At 43.6% G+C, this 16,423-nt stretch overlaps 1 protein-coding gene across 6 annotated transcripts in view; it reads right to left on the bottom strand.

Moving 5' to 3' along the window:
- Positions 1 to 16,423, bottom strand: part of atp11a (ATPase phospholipid transporting 11A) — a 38,203-nt gene that overhangs the window by 19,737 nt on the left and 2,043 nt on the right. The window lies entirely within an intron of this gene.

Here is a 16,423-nt window from a genome sequence, read left to right as displayed (position 1 = left end):
ACACGAGCCGATTAGGAGCCTTTTCAAATTCAGAACAGGATGGGGGTCTGACTCAGATGCACGTTAAGGCCCAGTTTCCACCAAGCATTTCTTTCCTGTTGTTCCGAATGAGGATCGCCCAAGCTTTTTTTTTTTTTTTCCCCCAATCGCTTCAAGTTGAATCTCTTTCAGCTTTTCAGAAGGACGCTGTTGACGACTTTTTCTTCAACCAGCCAAAGTAGATGGGTCGGGTCTTTGCTTTGTGTCTTACCAGAGCTCACTCTCAGGACAAAGTAGGAGAACAAGCGTGCTTCGTTTGATGCTCAAAGTGAAGATAGCCTAGAGGTTCATATCAGCTGCCGGGAGTTCGACTGTATTCTGACGCCCTATGCTACATGTCATCCCCTCTCTCTCTCTGCTTCACAACATTCCTGTCTCTCCTCAGCCGTCCTATCCAATAAAGGCACAAAGACCCCAAAAAGGAAAATAACTTTCAAGTCCCTGCTGGCCATTTTGAAACACCTGAAGGCACAAAAAGGGCAGGCCTGGACGGGACACACCTTAAATCCTCTCTCTCTCACTTTCTCTCTCTCTCTCTCTCTCTCTCTCTCTCTCTCAGTATTCCTGTCCAGAGGCAGCTGTCACTCAGCCTGCAGATAGTGGTTTAAAACACCACTAAACAGTCTGTGCACACGTCCTCGCAGCCTAACAGGAGGTGACAGTAATCCGTCAGATTGAGTGTCAGGAGGTTGCGCGGCCCTCTTTTCTCTTCACTCTCTCACACAGTAACCTGTTAACTCACTGCTCTAAGATTACACCGTTTAGCATGGACAACTATTTATATCCTCTGACCTCCAGTTATCTACGAGGGAGAGCGAGGAGAGACGAATTCAGGAATCAGAGGTGCTGTGATGATGCTGTGCGGAGACTGAACGTATAAAGCAGCTGATTGATGTGGAGATACTCGCTGTTATCCTCCCCACGCACTGTTACTGTTAATGCTCCTCCCCCTTTCTCCCACCTGTCTGCTCCGTCTGCTTCTCCTCACACATTCTTCACACACTTGTCTGCATGTGGAGACGAGCCCAACACACACACACACACACACAGAAGGTGGACTTCCTGTAAAATCAGATGTAAAGCTGCATACTCCCCGCCTAAATTAATTATGCTACCTGCAGAGATCTCCCAGCAGCAGAGATGAGAGTGTATCAGGTTGCACAAAGCACATGGAGGAGTCATCTTCCAGAGGAACACACAGCTCCAAATATTTATTTCAGAAGCTGAAAGTTGAATCTTGTTTCCTCCGTCCTGTCGAGTTTTTAGTTTAGCTTCTAACCTGTGTCATGATGTCTGCTGCTGTACAGAAAACACATGAGGGGGGTTCACTACGTCATCCAGGTGAAAGTCTCCCCCACTTCAAAACTCATTCTGGCGCCACTCTAGAGGGGAGGGGTCGTGACCTGTAATCAAGTTAATGTGCAGAAACAAATAATCCTGCAAAACCAGAAATGTCCCTCAAACAAACGTTCTTTAAGAATAGTTTATGAGTCAAAGAATTGTGTTGAAGTTTTGCTCACTTGATGAATCTGTGTTTGTCAATGTTCCTCTCTTCTCCTCCATTTTCTCTGTAATGTAGCTTTATCGGTTTTCTCACCTCTTGTTCTCCTCTCTCACCGCAAGCTGAGGGGCCTCTAAGCCCGGGCCATCTCTCACGTATCGATTATGTTTAGCTTTCATCCGGATTCAAGCTTTTTACATGAAAGCCTGTCTGAGTTTAATCAAATCAAACAGCATCATCACAAAATAAAACCCGGGCTTATAAAATAAAGGTGCCCTGTGTTAGCTCGGCTCGTTAGCCTTCTGGATGTAAGCGGAGACTGCGGAGCTATTCTGGACCTTGATAATCACTTTTAGCAGCAGTTCATGTTACAGGATGCTGCAGGTTTCTGGGAGTATTTATAGTTAGAAGGGAAACATTTGTGGTCTGCAGAGAAGGATGGAGAGAGCTCGCAGGCTTTGTTTCTGTCTGAATCAATCAGCACACACACACTCTTTGTTTTTAGCTGTGTTGGTAGAAAGCAGGAGGAGGCTTTCAGGGAACACACACACACACACATGCAAATACATCCCTGCAACATAAAACATGCATGAGAGCAGCCGTTACACTGAATGTTCCCGCTGTAGTCCACAGGATAAATTTAGAGTCTCACTTCTCCTTTTTGGTCTTTTTTTAATCGTGTCATAAGGATCATTAGGATGCATTCATGCAAAGAAGGGAAATTTGAAGCAGTGCCCACTAGAGATACACCGATACATCAGCCTGTTAGATATCAGACCTGTTGACAGACATCTGCAAATAACATGGCACTAGTTGATGTCAGTAGCCGATGTCAATTTGTGTGCCACATTCATTTCTAGTACATCTAACTACTGAGAGAGAGAGAGAGAGAGAGAGAGAGAGAGAGAGAAGGTCCACTGTCCGTAAATCCCTCTTGTAAATGAAGCGGTTGAAGTTCCTTGCTCAGCTTCTCACGGCTTTGTTTTAATATTGTTAATGTAAAGCTGCTTGCTGCTGATGCTGTGCTCTTATAAATAACAGAATATCGAGTGGAACTTTTCAAAACAAGAGGCGTAGTCGTTGTGTCTGTGAGCAGATTAAAGTTGTTTGATGCAAAAACTAAATTAATTTAGAGGGAAAATCACACAAGCCTAATATTAAATTATACCCTAAAAAAAAAAAAAAGTATTGCAATTTATTTATTTATTAGTTTGCAATCTGAACGTGAGGATAAAGGCAGAGGTTCATGTTCGCAGGTGCAAAGAGCAGAGTGTTTTAAAGAAGTGAAACTCAGCAGTGCAGCAGCTTCATGTGACTGTATGTAAAGTTGAATATGAATCTGGTGTCTGTGATAATATTTGACTTTTCTCTGAGGCAGTACTGTCCTACAGGAGATGGAGAACTCATGATCTATATTTATTAAGGATGGGAAGTATGTTTATGATAAGATATCATCATCGTGACTCATGTGACTCAGAGCTTTGAACAGAATTCCCTCACTGCGTCACGTCTTCATGACTCCTCAAGATGCTGAACAGACGTTAAGCGGCCAAAGAAGAAGGTGATGGAGATAAAAGAAGAAGAAGAAGACAGGAGGATAATGTCGGACAGCGGGGGAAAGAAGTAAAGGGATGATAAATGGTGAACGGACTTGAGCTTTTATATTTCTTTTCTAGTCTTCTGACTCCTCAGAGCGCTTTCACACCGCAGGTCACACCTACACATTCACACGCTGATGGTAGAGGCTGCTGTGTTGACACATCGACATGTGACTGCAGGAGCTGAGGTTTAAAATCTTAACAAAAACCTTGTCAGTCAGTCGGTACTTTAAAAACAAAACCCATTATTTCCACAGGACCTGAACGCACCAGCGTCTGTGGAGGAGTGGATTGTAAACAGGAAGAGTTAAACCCACCCATCCTCACACCGAGGACACACACACACTTCCTGAAACGAGCAACCAACCCCCCTCCACCCATCCGTAACTCCACCCGCATCACGAGAGAGACGAGCGTGTGTGTCTGTGTGTGTGTGTGAAGAAATCAGCACATGTCTAATAACCAAAGAAATTCCTTTAAGAATAATGAACAGAGGAGAATCTGTTTTAATCAAAGAAGGACAGAAAACTCTGAAACGAGAATTCAAAAGTAGATCCTGAACATATCCGTGCACAAGGAGAAAATCCATTTTCAGAGCGGCGCCAAAACCATTCAAATCAGTTTTTACAGCAGCGCATGACTCAGACATGACACACTGACTGACACGACTTAGACACACACACCTAAGTTAAGATAACATTTAGAGAACACAGGAAGAGAGGAACCACCACAACACACACACACACACACACACACACAAACTGTTTGTCTGCAGCTTTAAAAGGCCGAGCTGTTGTTCCACTGATGACCAGCCCTAAAGTATTTAATCTCCCTCTGCAACAAGCTGCAAACGGCTCTGAACAGAAGCTACAGAGGACAGCCTGCTTTCAAAGATACCACACACAAACACACACTATTTCACCACTAAATCTCAGTCGTTCATCAGGATGTGCAAACATCTGTCCGCTGCCACTGAGCACGAGAGATAACACAAACCCTGTGTCCTGCTCTAAATCACGGGCGTTAAATACAGACAGAGTGTGTTTGAGTGTCTATTTACGACTGCTCTTGAGATTAGCAGCGCCTCTGTTTAGTCTTTAGTTTGGAGACAGCTTCCACAGAGAGTCACCACTTTCTTCTCACCGCTCCTGATGGACTCAAAAGTTTAAAAACAGCTCGTTTAAAATAGCAGCAAACATGCACTATCTCGCTTTCCCTGCAGGTGCGGATGTCAGCTGTAAGGCCTGCGATGTGGTGGGTGATAAAGAGCAGCAGTTTGTTCATGCACGCTGCAGGAAGATACACAAACACGACAAAGAATGATGTGTAGGATTAAAGAGTTGATGTTTGCGCTCTATCCTGATATATTCTGATGTCAGAGTGACAGACTGTGTGTGTGTGTGTGTGTGTGTGTGTGTGTGCTACCTGAGTCACAGATTAAATACCAGCTGTGCCTCCCATCTGTCACTACAGCGCTCAGCCTCCGGCGGGTTACGAGCCCAGACCAAATAAGATAATGATACAGCCCTCATCATCCCCTTCCAAATGCTTCAACTTTTAAATCTATCGCTCAAATATTCACGCTATTAAAAGAAAGCAGAGTCACACAAAAGTTGCATCATTTTATCTGCAACTACAATTGAATAAGTCCAGACAACGGATTTGGCATGGTGTGATCTGACAGATGAGAAAATATCCTGCAAAGCCTGGAAACTAAGCCTGCAAAGGTTTTCAGCTGAGAGTTATTCCCCCTGTTTTAACTCTGACAGTCGAGATGTTATAGCCACACATCATCGATACTGTAATGCCCATTTCTGAATCTACCCACTGTCCTGTCTCTCAATAAAGGCATCAAATAAAAATCTTTATTCAAAAAGTAGAAATGTTTTATCCATGAATATCTCCTCCTCTCTAAAACAGACAAACTCAGCGATCAAAAAGAAGTCAAATCAGGCTGGACTGACGAAACTTCAGGACCAACGAAACCCTATCATCCACATTTGTGGATCTTGGAACTGTTACAAAATCAAGAGTAAACAGACGATTGAAAACTCCTATTAGTTTAGTCTCTTATTTGCACTGCGTCATAATATCTGTGTTTGTACAGTTTCACTATTTCTGTATTTCTTCACGTTTAATGCTTCAGTTTTAATCCATGAAGCAGAGCAGGGACATAAACCATGATGTAAAGACCTGTATGCATGGCATCTACTTTGTAATTTACATATGAAGCAATGCTCATTACATGTGTCTGTTTTAAATAAAAAGAAACAATAAAAAGACCGATGCAGAGCTGGCTAAACACTGAAGCTTCAGGGTCAAGGGGGGGGGGGGGGGGGGGGGGGGGGGGGGGGGGGAGGGGCAGCTCTATATCTAGATATACATTTTGCTCCTTTAAGGATTCATTGGAGATCTTCCCAAAACATCCAGACCATAGTTCCCTGCTGCATCTACAACACACACACACACACACACACACACACACACACACACACACACACACACACACACACACACCGGCTCTGAATAAAAATAAGAGAGAGGTGTAGAACCGTTGCATCATCTTGTTGCTGCACTCTCCTTCAGGGAAAGTATCTCGCTGCAAACAGCAGGACTTCAAACTATCAGGAGATAATCTGTCACGGAGCTGAAATAGAAGTTCACCTGATTCCATTACCTATGTGGGTCAGCAGCAGACTGCTTTGTTCTGTGGTGTTCAGAACGCGCTGTTACTCGCTTTGTGAAGGGCTTACATAAATGATCTCACTCATTGTGTATGATGATATAAATGAGACTTTCTGTAGCTTGTATCTCTGTTATTTGCCGGTGCGGTGACACAGTTCCTGCATCAGAAAGAATCAGCTTTTGTGTTTTCACAGGGGTCGTTTTTTTATTTAGTGCACCAACTCTGTCCCTTCCTGCTGAATCACAGGTGATAAAACATCCAAACTGGGAGGAGAGACCTCTGTGCTTCTGCCGGCTATACAGAGACATTCATTGGCCTGGTTTTCACCGAGCACGTCTCAGTAGGGAGCTCCAATAATACGCCTGCTTTTCCACACTTCAAGCTTTTTATACAAACACTTCACGTTTCCCCATGGTGTTTATCTGCGTACCAGTTAAATAACCTCTGTAGCTACATAACAGCACCCTGCACATAAAGCTCTCTTAATGGCATTGCTTACTATAAGCTTCTTTATTGGCCTCGCTGGATGTCCATGCAGGGTAATGCAGGAGACAGACTGGCTAATGGACCAACCACCGAGGCTCACTCAGAGCTGGATATAGGAGCGCCATTGTTGTGGATTTCCTGCAGATAGACTCGGTGTAAACTTACACAATGTTCATACTTGATTCATTGTGTCTGCTGTTCAGAGTAAGTGGGGGGGGGGGGGGGGGGGGGGCTGCTGGTGGTCATATGAACTCCTTGACTAGTGCTAATGTTGTATTCAGCTCATGATGGATATAAATGTTTTTAAAGGCCGACTGATCAGCTTCTAAAGGTTTGAGATGAATACACACACTGACAGGAGTAACATCTTAAACTGAAATAAAGTTTAACTTTACTTTGTCGATGCTGCTCCAATAAAAGTCTGAAAAGATATTCAGAAAAGTTTTATCTTAAGCAAATAACTTTATCAAAACCTTTTATTACAAACCTATATTTAACATTCTGTTCTCTCAGTGCTTTCACCGAATGGCTTTTCTTGGTATTTAATTATAATAATAATAATAATAATAATAATAATAAATTGTATTTATAAGCGCCTTTCAAGACACACAAGAACACTGTACAACAATCAACATTAAAAAAAACAACGATGGATAAAATCAGCACACAATAAAAGAAATGAAATGTAGGACAGTGTAATCGCAGTTTAAAATGTTAGAGTGAGGAGGCGATCTTGAACAGATGGGTTTTGAGTCTGGATTTGAAGTCCTGTCCAGAGAGGGGGCGTGGTCAGACACAGCTCATTTACATATTTAAAGGTACAGACACAGAAACAGCCTGTTCTGAGCAGGGCTGAAATAGAGGGGTTTATAGACATGATCAAATACAGGATCAGAGTGGATTTAGAAGAAGAAACTTCACACACATGTTTTGAGGAGCTCTGAGACTTATTTAAACTGAAGAAGAAGAGGAGGATATGTCACCTTTAACTTTTTGAGAAATTGTCATCTATGTTGCAAACCATGCTAATACACAATCTGTGCACAGGAGGTCATAAATAACAGATTTCACTAAAATATTTATAATTTTTTGGTTTTCTATGACATGACTCGAGCACTTTCTATAAGAGCAATGATGTATTTGTGTTACGGCTAACATCTCGTGTTCCTGTGGGGTTTCATGACGTGTCACTTTAATGTTTCTTTGGGGGACATTAGCTGCTGCGGCTGCTCCATCATACACATGTTGTACCTCACTCTGCTCGCACTTCCTGTTGTAAAGTAATGCACGTCTCCCAGGAGCTCAGAGAAAACTCCAAAAACACTTTTAATACTTTTATCTTCTCAATGTTTTTGTTTCTATCACAGCTTTTCCTTCTATATCCTGTTCTCTCATACTCGTTAATGGGAGCTCTTCCCGAATGTTAATCCTGCAGGGACACGGCTGTTAATGGTGTTTATTACTCTGTTTGTGTTGCAGACTTGACACACACGTAAACACACAAACAACAGAGTAAACATGATGCATCTGCACTCAACAATGAAATAAGGAAGGTTTTTTTTTGCTATCAATCACTTTGCATTAAACTTGTGTTGCTCTATTCAGGAATTATTTCTTCATGCATGCAAGCACATGATTACTTCTCTTTATTAAAACACTGTTTGACATTTTTTGCCTGAAAAATGACAAAACAGAATAATAAGTGAACTCTAAAAGGTTTTCAATTATCGTCCTTTCAGTCCTCTGACTGAAGAACCTAAAACTTGTTGGAGCTCCAAACAGATAAAGTGAATTATTTGCAAAAGTAGAACTTGTATAAATGACTTCCCTTTCTTTGATAGTAAGCCACAAACCCTCTCAAAGAGATAAATTAAACCACTTAAAGGAAGAATGTGCGACTTTCTGATCCAGTAGATGTCGCCCTTGAGCACCAGCATGAAACCAAAACCAACTTCTGTTTGGCGGTGATAATTTACCTGACATCATTGACTTTTGCTGAGCTTTTACATTTTAGTATCAGACTGATTTTCTGTCTTTCATTGTCGCCGACTTAGGAGGCGGAACAGCTCTACAAGGAACAGCTGACAAATCCAGGAAGTCTTAAGTTACTGCTAATTTAACATCAGCAGCTTTTGTCGCTCGGTTATGTCATCATTCTCAAAGAAGCATGACAAAGCTCTTTAACACAGTGGCACAGAAACCCCAAGAGCCAAACAATGCAGACACACCAGAGGACAGAGGCTACCATGACAATGCTACTCATGCTGCAGACCACGTTAGCATGCTGTTATCACTTCACCCGGCTCAAACTTGAGTTTCGATGTCAGATGGGGAGTAGAAATGTTTCAATTTTTCCTGATTTTTAAACTTTAAAAAAAACCTGAGTTTAGCATCATTAGGTGAGTTAACCAACCTGAGCAGAAGTGGAATAAAACCAGAAACATCTGTACCTGAATCGCCCTCTTCATTCTTACTGCCCGCTAATAATCCATGCATGCTCTGTCAGACGTGATGTCGTCTTTGGTTATTCTATTTTTTTTGTGTGTTTTATGTCTATTTTGGTCCTTTTACCATCTCCATCTCCTCTCTGCCTGCTGCAGACTGGTCCACCCAACTGGTTTGGCTTTTACTAGTCAAAACTCCAGGGGACTCTAAATCGATCACATGATGATCAACTGATTAAGACCTGCCGTAATCCTAATTCTAGACTCTCTCTCTCTCTCTCTCTCTCGACCCCAGTCTCTTTGTTTCCACTGAAATTAAATCATAAGTGTTTCTGAGCAGCTTCTTAGAAAATAAATCAAAGTCTACCAAGTCATGAAAAGGCTGTTTGTTTTGGTAAATGTCACTCTTCTCTCCTCCAAAACAAACCAATGCACGTCCAAAGAAAGCGCTCAGAAAAGAATGGGCAACGACTACAACACATGCAGAAAATCTTAAATCGGCATTCGCCTATAAATCTAAATGTATAAATATTGAGATTCTTCCATAATCTTCCCTGAAAACATCTCTGCCATCTGCTCGTCAGGTCTGTAATGTTGCATTTGTGTTACCTACAGTACGCTACATCATGATGCACGGGGCTCTAACCAATTCTGTCTTCTTCTGTTTTTCTCTAATGCAATCTGTTTTAAAAGCGCCGGTGGAGCAGTGGTTAGTTTGCACACCCCATGTACGGAGGCTATAGTCCTCCAAGCAGGCGGCCCGGGTTAGAGTCCAACCTGTGGCTCCTTTAACACATCCAGGTAGAACAACACGTCACAAGAGAACCATAAAAATGAGACTCTCATCTCTTTGTTTCTTCTTCTTTTATTTTACTGTAAGTCGGTTAATAATCAGCTGTTAGCCTCCAGTTCAGCTCGGTTTGCTTTACTGCTCTCCGTTCTGTTCTGTACCGGTTCTAGTTTCATGAATCCTGCTGCTCTTCTATGTCACCTCGCAGAGAAATACACTCACACTCAGGGTGTGGGCGAGGGTTCAAGAGAGGACAGAAAATGACTATAGGGTCAGTTTGTTCTTCCATAACAACCATGAGATTTACTGTCTCTGTCTCTCTGCGCTCACGTCTACCACTGACTCCATCAAACTGTCTGAATCTTCCTTTCTTTATTTGGATTTTGTCTCTTCAATAGATATTTTTAACAGCTTGTTAAATCCTGTAAAAATGACACAGTTGATGATACTTTTTTTTGCATCCTCTCTCCAAAAAACTGCCTAGCAACAAGTGTGATTATCAGATCTCCCTGGTTGAATACAAATCTCAGCCTGAGAGAGGGGGGAGAGGGGGGGGGGGGGGGGCTTAATTGCATCATGTGGCCCTCATGAGACCGGTCACTTGACGGGGGCCGAATACCACGGTGCGAAAGGATTCCTGGAATTTCAGTAAGATCCTTGCATTTTTCCTGCAGATCAAGAGGCAAGACGTAAAAGTCGAGCGAATTCTGTCATCATGCAGATTCTTCTTTACAGTCGCAGCAGCGGACATTTCAACATGTTTATATCTGTGACTGAAGGATTTTTTTATTTGCACTACTCGGCTGCAGAAAGCTTTAAAACACACTTACACTCACTTTGCTCCGGGCTTAGGGGAAACAGTTTGCTGGTTTGGTTTTCTTACAGGATCTGTGCATCATATCTTTAAGGGCGCACTGACCCCCAAAGTCCAGTTCATTAGACGAGCGTGAGTGCTAAGGATCGCCTTCAAATATCAAAACACACTCATACATGAGGCTGAATATCTGAACTGATGAAACCCTCAGTTTTGTTTCTGATGTACAACAGCCTGTCGATTCAGAGTCTTATTTATCTAACCCTGGAGGGTCACTATTGTAAAAGAAAAAAGTGCTGCAGGGTTGCAGATTTCGAGGCGGCCTCTTTTGTTTGGGGCAATTACACTCAAATATTAATGCAGTGATTATTTATTAATGCTAAAATGCTGCACGCAGGTTTAAAGGAATTAGCGAGGTCACTTTGGTTCAAGTGTAGAAATAAAATTTAAGTGACCTTAGTTCCCATTATTTATACTGATCCCGCTTGTGTGTCGTCTCAAGCTGCATCTGTAGGTCTTTTAAATTCTGCCAACAAATTCTCAGAGGACTTTCTGAAAAACACTTACAGCACAGAGCGTCTATTCTCAGAGTGCTCGATAATGAACTGCGGACTTTCAGAGCAGAAATGTAGTCGTGTCATCGCCTCATCTGTGAGGCTCAACATGCCTCCTCGGCTCTATCAGAGACATTTCATGCTGCAGAGACGAGTGTGTGTGTGTGTGTGTCTCTGTTCTGGCACTCTGACAGATAGAGGATCACAGTCGTCTCCTACACGGCGGCTGACAGAGTGCATTGATTTAATGTTACACAATGATCAATGTTGTGAGTTGCTCTGGAGTGGACACTCAGTAGTTTCAAATTCGCTCTCAAACATGGACAAGAAATCACAACGTGCACCCCCAGAAGATTTTGTCGCTTGGCAACAACGTCAGGAATTGGATGTTTGACTTCAGCTGCAAAAGTGGATTCAAATATGTCTCATGTTACATGTCGCTGGAAAGCTTTTAAATCTGTCTACGATAGCTACATCTCTCTCTCTCTCTCTCTCTCTCTCTGTGCATTCCCATCATATCACTGTAAGTTACCAACCACATATTTTCCTGGCAGCTACTCGTTCTCGTAGGTTTCTCTGGATCTTGTCTTTATTGTTTTTGTTGCAAATGGATCCGCTGTGATGCAAGAAATTTTTTTGACAATTTAAGGGTTTGTATTCTCCAGCACGCACTTTCCCCTCACCATATATATCTACATCTTTACATATGCACACCTACATTCCTTTCAGCAAACAAACAGAAAAATAAATGAATGAAAGTTACAAAAAAAAAAGCAGCAGTAACGGAGATTTCCTGAGACTTTCACACCGACAGAGAAACAGTATCCTCACGCCTTCTCTGTCAAAATGCAGGAAATAGCATCATTCTTACCACTGCTTTATAGAAGGACCTGATTGATCTTGATCCCACTCTGACTCGGCCCCCACCCCAGAAGTTTGGCTCGCATGACGGCCCCGACTATGACTACAGTGTTTGAACTTTGTGAAATCCCAACTGGCCATTAAAAGCAGTTATTGAACGAAGGAGGAGTATAAATCCTGCCATTAAGAGATGTGGATACAGTACAGTGTCGGTAATACAGTCATCTCATCCATATTCCTCTGAAGCAGGATGAACACACACAAACTGGAAGCAGGCAAAGGCAGCACATACACTTACAGAGCCAGGTAAACCTCGCTCTACAGCGTAGACACTGGACTCCAATAACTTCTAATTACTCCTTGTAAAGCAATCCACCCAACACCTTCTTAAGACATCCAAACAACTGTAACCAACACATATTTTTCTGAGATATTCAAAAGGTAATCCTGTCTCAGCCTAACTTCTTTGAATGTGGTGTGGATGTAACTTCCATCTCTCTCCGTCCCTGTTTTCTGATTCTCTCCACTGTCATATCTCTAAACTAAAAAGGCATAAAAAGCTGGTTGTTACTGGACAGTTCAGGTAGGAAGAGGTTGACCAAAATCAATTTTCAGAACCCACGTTACCTGTGAACGTCAAGTTAGAGGAGAGTGCTACCAGCCGATAATCTAAAACAATCAATGTTGTCCGGTTTGTGTCAAAGACAAACGGAGCAGAGAGGTGAGGGGAGAAGAGGGAGATGTTCGGGCTAAGTGGAAGGTGTGCGGATGATGTCATCAGAGTGCACCGTCAGCATCCAGGAAGAGGCCGAGTTCACTTTTCTTCCTCTCTGACACGAGGACCGCGGGGGAAAAAGACGGTGTACTCAACCCCCCCCACCCCCCCCCCCCCCAGCACTTTCCCCCCCTCGGAGCAAAGTCATTACGATGACCCGAGTTCAAACAATGTCTCCGTGTTGGATAGAAACCTTCATGCACCATTACCCTCAGGCGATCCATCACCTGTCTGCCTGCTCAGTGGGCTGTAAGACACCGTTAATGTACCTGCAACGACCGATACCGGCCTTTAATGGAGCTCGCCGTCTGCAGCAGGTACTGTTCAGGTAATATGAGGAGCAGACTGTTTAATGTCTTCTTTTGTATCAGCAGATAAGAAAATTAGAAAAGGACAACATCAGACTTTACTTCTTAACCCTTTGTGGATGAAACTTTACGAAGTTATTATTTATGAATCAACGTCCAGTTTACAACGACGGACTACAACCACCGACAACTGATCAAGTAGCAGTCAAAGGTTTGGAATGTTACCATGACAACCGATCTGTAACATCCTACTCTTCTCTTGGGGTGCAAAGCGTACCGATGTGATCCTAAAAGTTGGAGCTTAACGTGCCGTGTTTAGTTCTACAATTAATTTACATTTTTGTTGATTTTGTGGAGATTACGTTCAAGGCTTTTCTATTTTTTTTAATTTTTTGCAGGTGCAGAGGGAACCGGACGGCGGTGTGTGTTTTTTTTAACTTGTTGAGCAAAGGATGGCTGCAGAGGGGTTAGCGAGGAAATCAGAAAAGAAGAGCAAGAAGCTCCGCAGCGAGTACAGAAGGGTCAAAGAGCACAACGGCCAAAGAAAGATGTGGAAATGGTTTCAACTTATGGACCATCTGAAGCCACAGACCACAGCATGGGAAGAGAGGGCCTAAACCTTTCACTTGGACCATTAAGAAAATAAAGCAGATTTAATCAAATGTGCTCCATGAAACCCTGAATAATATCATTTCAGAACAGAGGTGCAGTCACAAAAAACACCAAAATCTGATCAAGAGGATTGTGTTTGAGAAGAGCTCGATCGAGGATTTAGTCGATTGTTATATAGAAATATGTTCTGCCTTCATGTAAACAAAAGAGGAGATGGTTAAAAGTGGGAGAGGAAAGCAGAGCGACGTGGCTTAGTGAGAGCCTGTAAACCCTGCAGATAAAGAGGTTAACCTCCTGCTCTCCGTGGACGGGCGGGTGTTAAATGATTAGCAAGAAGCAGAGAGGAAACCTGCCGCCGTCAAAACTACAACTTCACAACAACGTGGGGAAAGACGAGCCCTTTCCTGAGACATTATCTTATCTTTAAAGTTACCGCTCTTTGATGCACAACACACGAGGGGAAGGAAATATCAACGTGACAACAGGAAGAAGGAAAAAAGAGACATTTCAAGGAATTATAAGAAACCTTTTCATTAATTTACTGGACAGGAAGTCCCGCCCCAAGCTTGTTGATTGACAGCTGGTCCCTTAAAGAGGTGTGTCGGAGGAGGGTCAAACTTACTCACTCTCTCTCTTTATGCTGACATATTTATTAGTTAGTACAACTTTTTGGAAGGTCGGCTAGACTGAAACGTTGTCGTTTGCCGCTGCCATGACAGAGCCGCCATGACAGACAAGACATGTTGCCATGGAAACAACAGATGTGACGTCAAAGGTCTGGCTGCATGAAAGCGGCCGTACTGTTGCTGTCTGTGCTGCTGTGATAAAAACTTCATGTAGATTATACTCGGATACATCAGCTCGTCTGTAAACATTTTCTCTACCTCAGGTCGGTTTCCCCCGATCGCCTTGACTACGGTCAACCAGGAGTTCGTTTTCATCGGGGGGGGGGGGGGGGGGGGGGGGGTGGAGTAGCAGAGAGAATCACTCCAAGGATAGAGTCAGAAATCAGAGAGAGAGATTCAAATTGAATTGAATTGTGAGAGAGTGAGGACTGACAAAGGAGCTACCTGCCGGATGCAAACCCGGGTCGCCCGCTTGGAGGACGACAGACTCCATACAAAGGGGCGCACGCACGCACGCACGCACGCACGCACGCACGCACGCACGCACGCACGCACGCACTAACCACTAGGCTACCGGCGCCCCCTTTGTTGGCACTTTTATGACTCCATTCAGAAATGACTCTACACCAAACTGAGCTTTATAAGCAGTTGTCAGATAAAATACAAAACATCTTCCTGTTTCTTGTGATCTCTGGGGGGACCCTGTGGGAGTCCCTGAACCCCATACTGAGCCCCCCTGCTGAGGAGGACTCTTCACCAAGCTGCACAAACGTCAGCCGACATTATCAGCCGCTGTGTTTCTGAATTATTGACGAGCAGACGGAGGCGAGGAGGTCATGTGATCCGCTGCCCTCTGCGTCACCTGCCTGCTCCTCCATTCCACCTGCTCGCTTACATCCTGCGAACGAGACAACAAGACGACCAGCGGCGGACACTTACACTAAACTGTCACTCCCGCTTCATATGCACAGATCGGTTACTGCACATTTAACCGGCCAATCAGCAGGCGGAATAAAGCAGCAGGATGTCAGTGATTGGCTGGGATTTGAAGGTATAGCTGCAAACTGGATTAAGTGGGTGAACAGCAGTAACCCTTTAATCCAGAGGGTGAAGGAAGGAAGAGCCAGACACAGAGAGAGAGGGGGGGGGGGGGGGGGAGAGAGGAAGAGCCTTTCCTGTCCTGGATTCCAGATTCGTCAGCAGCAGAGGAATGCTGCCGGCCCGGCTGCTTTTGAGTTTTTACCCACCTAAACACAAACATCAACAGTTTGCTTCAGCACACACGGCTGCAGACTCAAACTGATTTTGCTGCGTTCATTATTTCATTCGGGAAAGTTCTAGAAGAGATTACAAGAAAACAAAAGTCAGCGTTTAATTAAAGGTTACGTTTGGTGTGCATGATGCGTCGGCCCCCGATGGATTCTACGTTTCACTTCAGGAGTCACACAAACTCCTGAAGTTTTCTTAGTGAGCTGAATGTGTGAACGCAAACAGACAAATCTTTCTCCTGCGAGCCTCGTCTGACAGTCGAAGTTTGATTGGATATTTTGGATTCTCCCTTGATTGACAGGAAAGGCTATTTTCCCCAGGATTCAAACGTGGCGCTTGAGTTTTATACTTTTGTACAGAATCTCAGCAGTGACCAATATTTTCTAAAGCTCTGATCCAAACAGCCAGATAAAAACTCCAAACTGTAATCTTCAGCGTTCAGAAAACGGTCGCTCTGCATCCTGTTTTTTCTTGCAGCAGCAAAACAATCAATTGAAACCCCGAGCCATTTGTCTGAAGCAGTTATCTGGATCAATTAGAAAACATCAGCGTCCCACATCCTACCATCACATGCTCGTCTCTGCACGTTTCTTACTATAAAGGCTCCATTTCAGCCTCCTCACAGCAGGGATTTTATGTTATCTGCCTTTTGGGAGGGCCGTGTGTAAGCCTCAGCTGAGCGTGGAGCCGGGGGGGGGGGGTTTAAACCTCGCTGGCTCTCATGTGAGCGGGGGCTTGCACCGTCTGGATTAGAGTCAAACGCATTACCGCGGAGCCCTAATGCAACCCGTGCCGACTGGACGCTCCTCTGCTGCACATCGATTCATCGAGCAGGGAGAAAACAACTGGATTGCATAATTCATGGGACTGATGGGGCTCCATTTGTAGGCTTCAACGGGGAGAAGGGGGCATTGTAAAGCAGAGTGACTACCGCGCTAGAGAGGAGTTCAGACAAGTTCAAACACGACAGAATAAGATAAAGAAATATCCTCAAACTGTGCAGACATTTTGAAACTAGATATTTATTTTATTGATGACATGGCAAAATGAATTAGATTTA

Source organism: Labrus mixtus, chromosome 24 (genome assembly GCF_963584025.1).
Source record: "Labrus mixtus chromosome 24, fLabMix1.1, whole genome shotgun sequence".
NCBI classification, from domain to species: Eukaryota; Metazoa; Chordata; class Actinopteri; order Labriformes; family Labridae; genus Labrus; species Labrus mixtus.
This window is presented reverse-complemented; position numbering and strand designations above follow the sequence as displayed.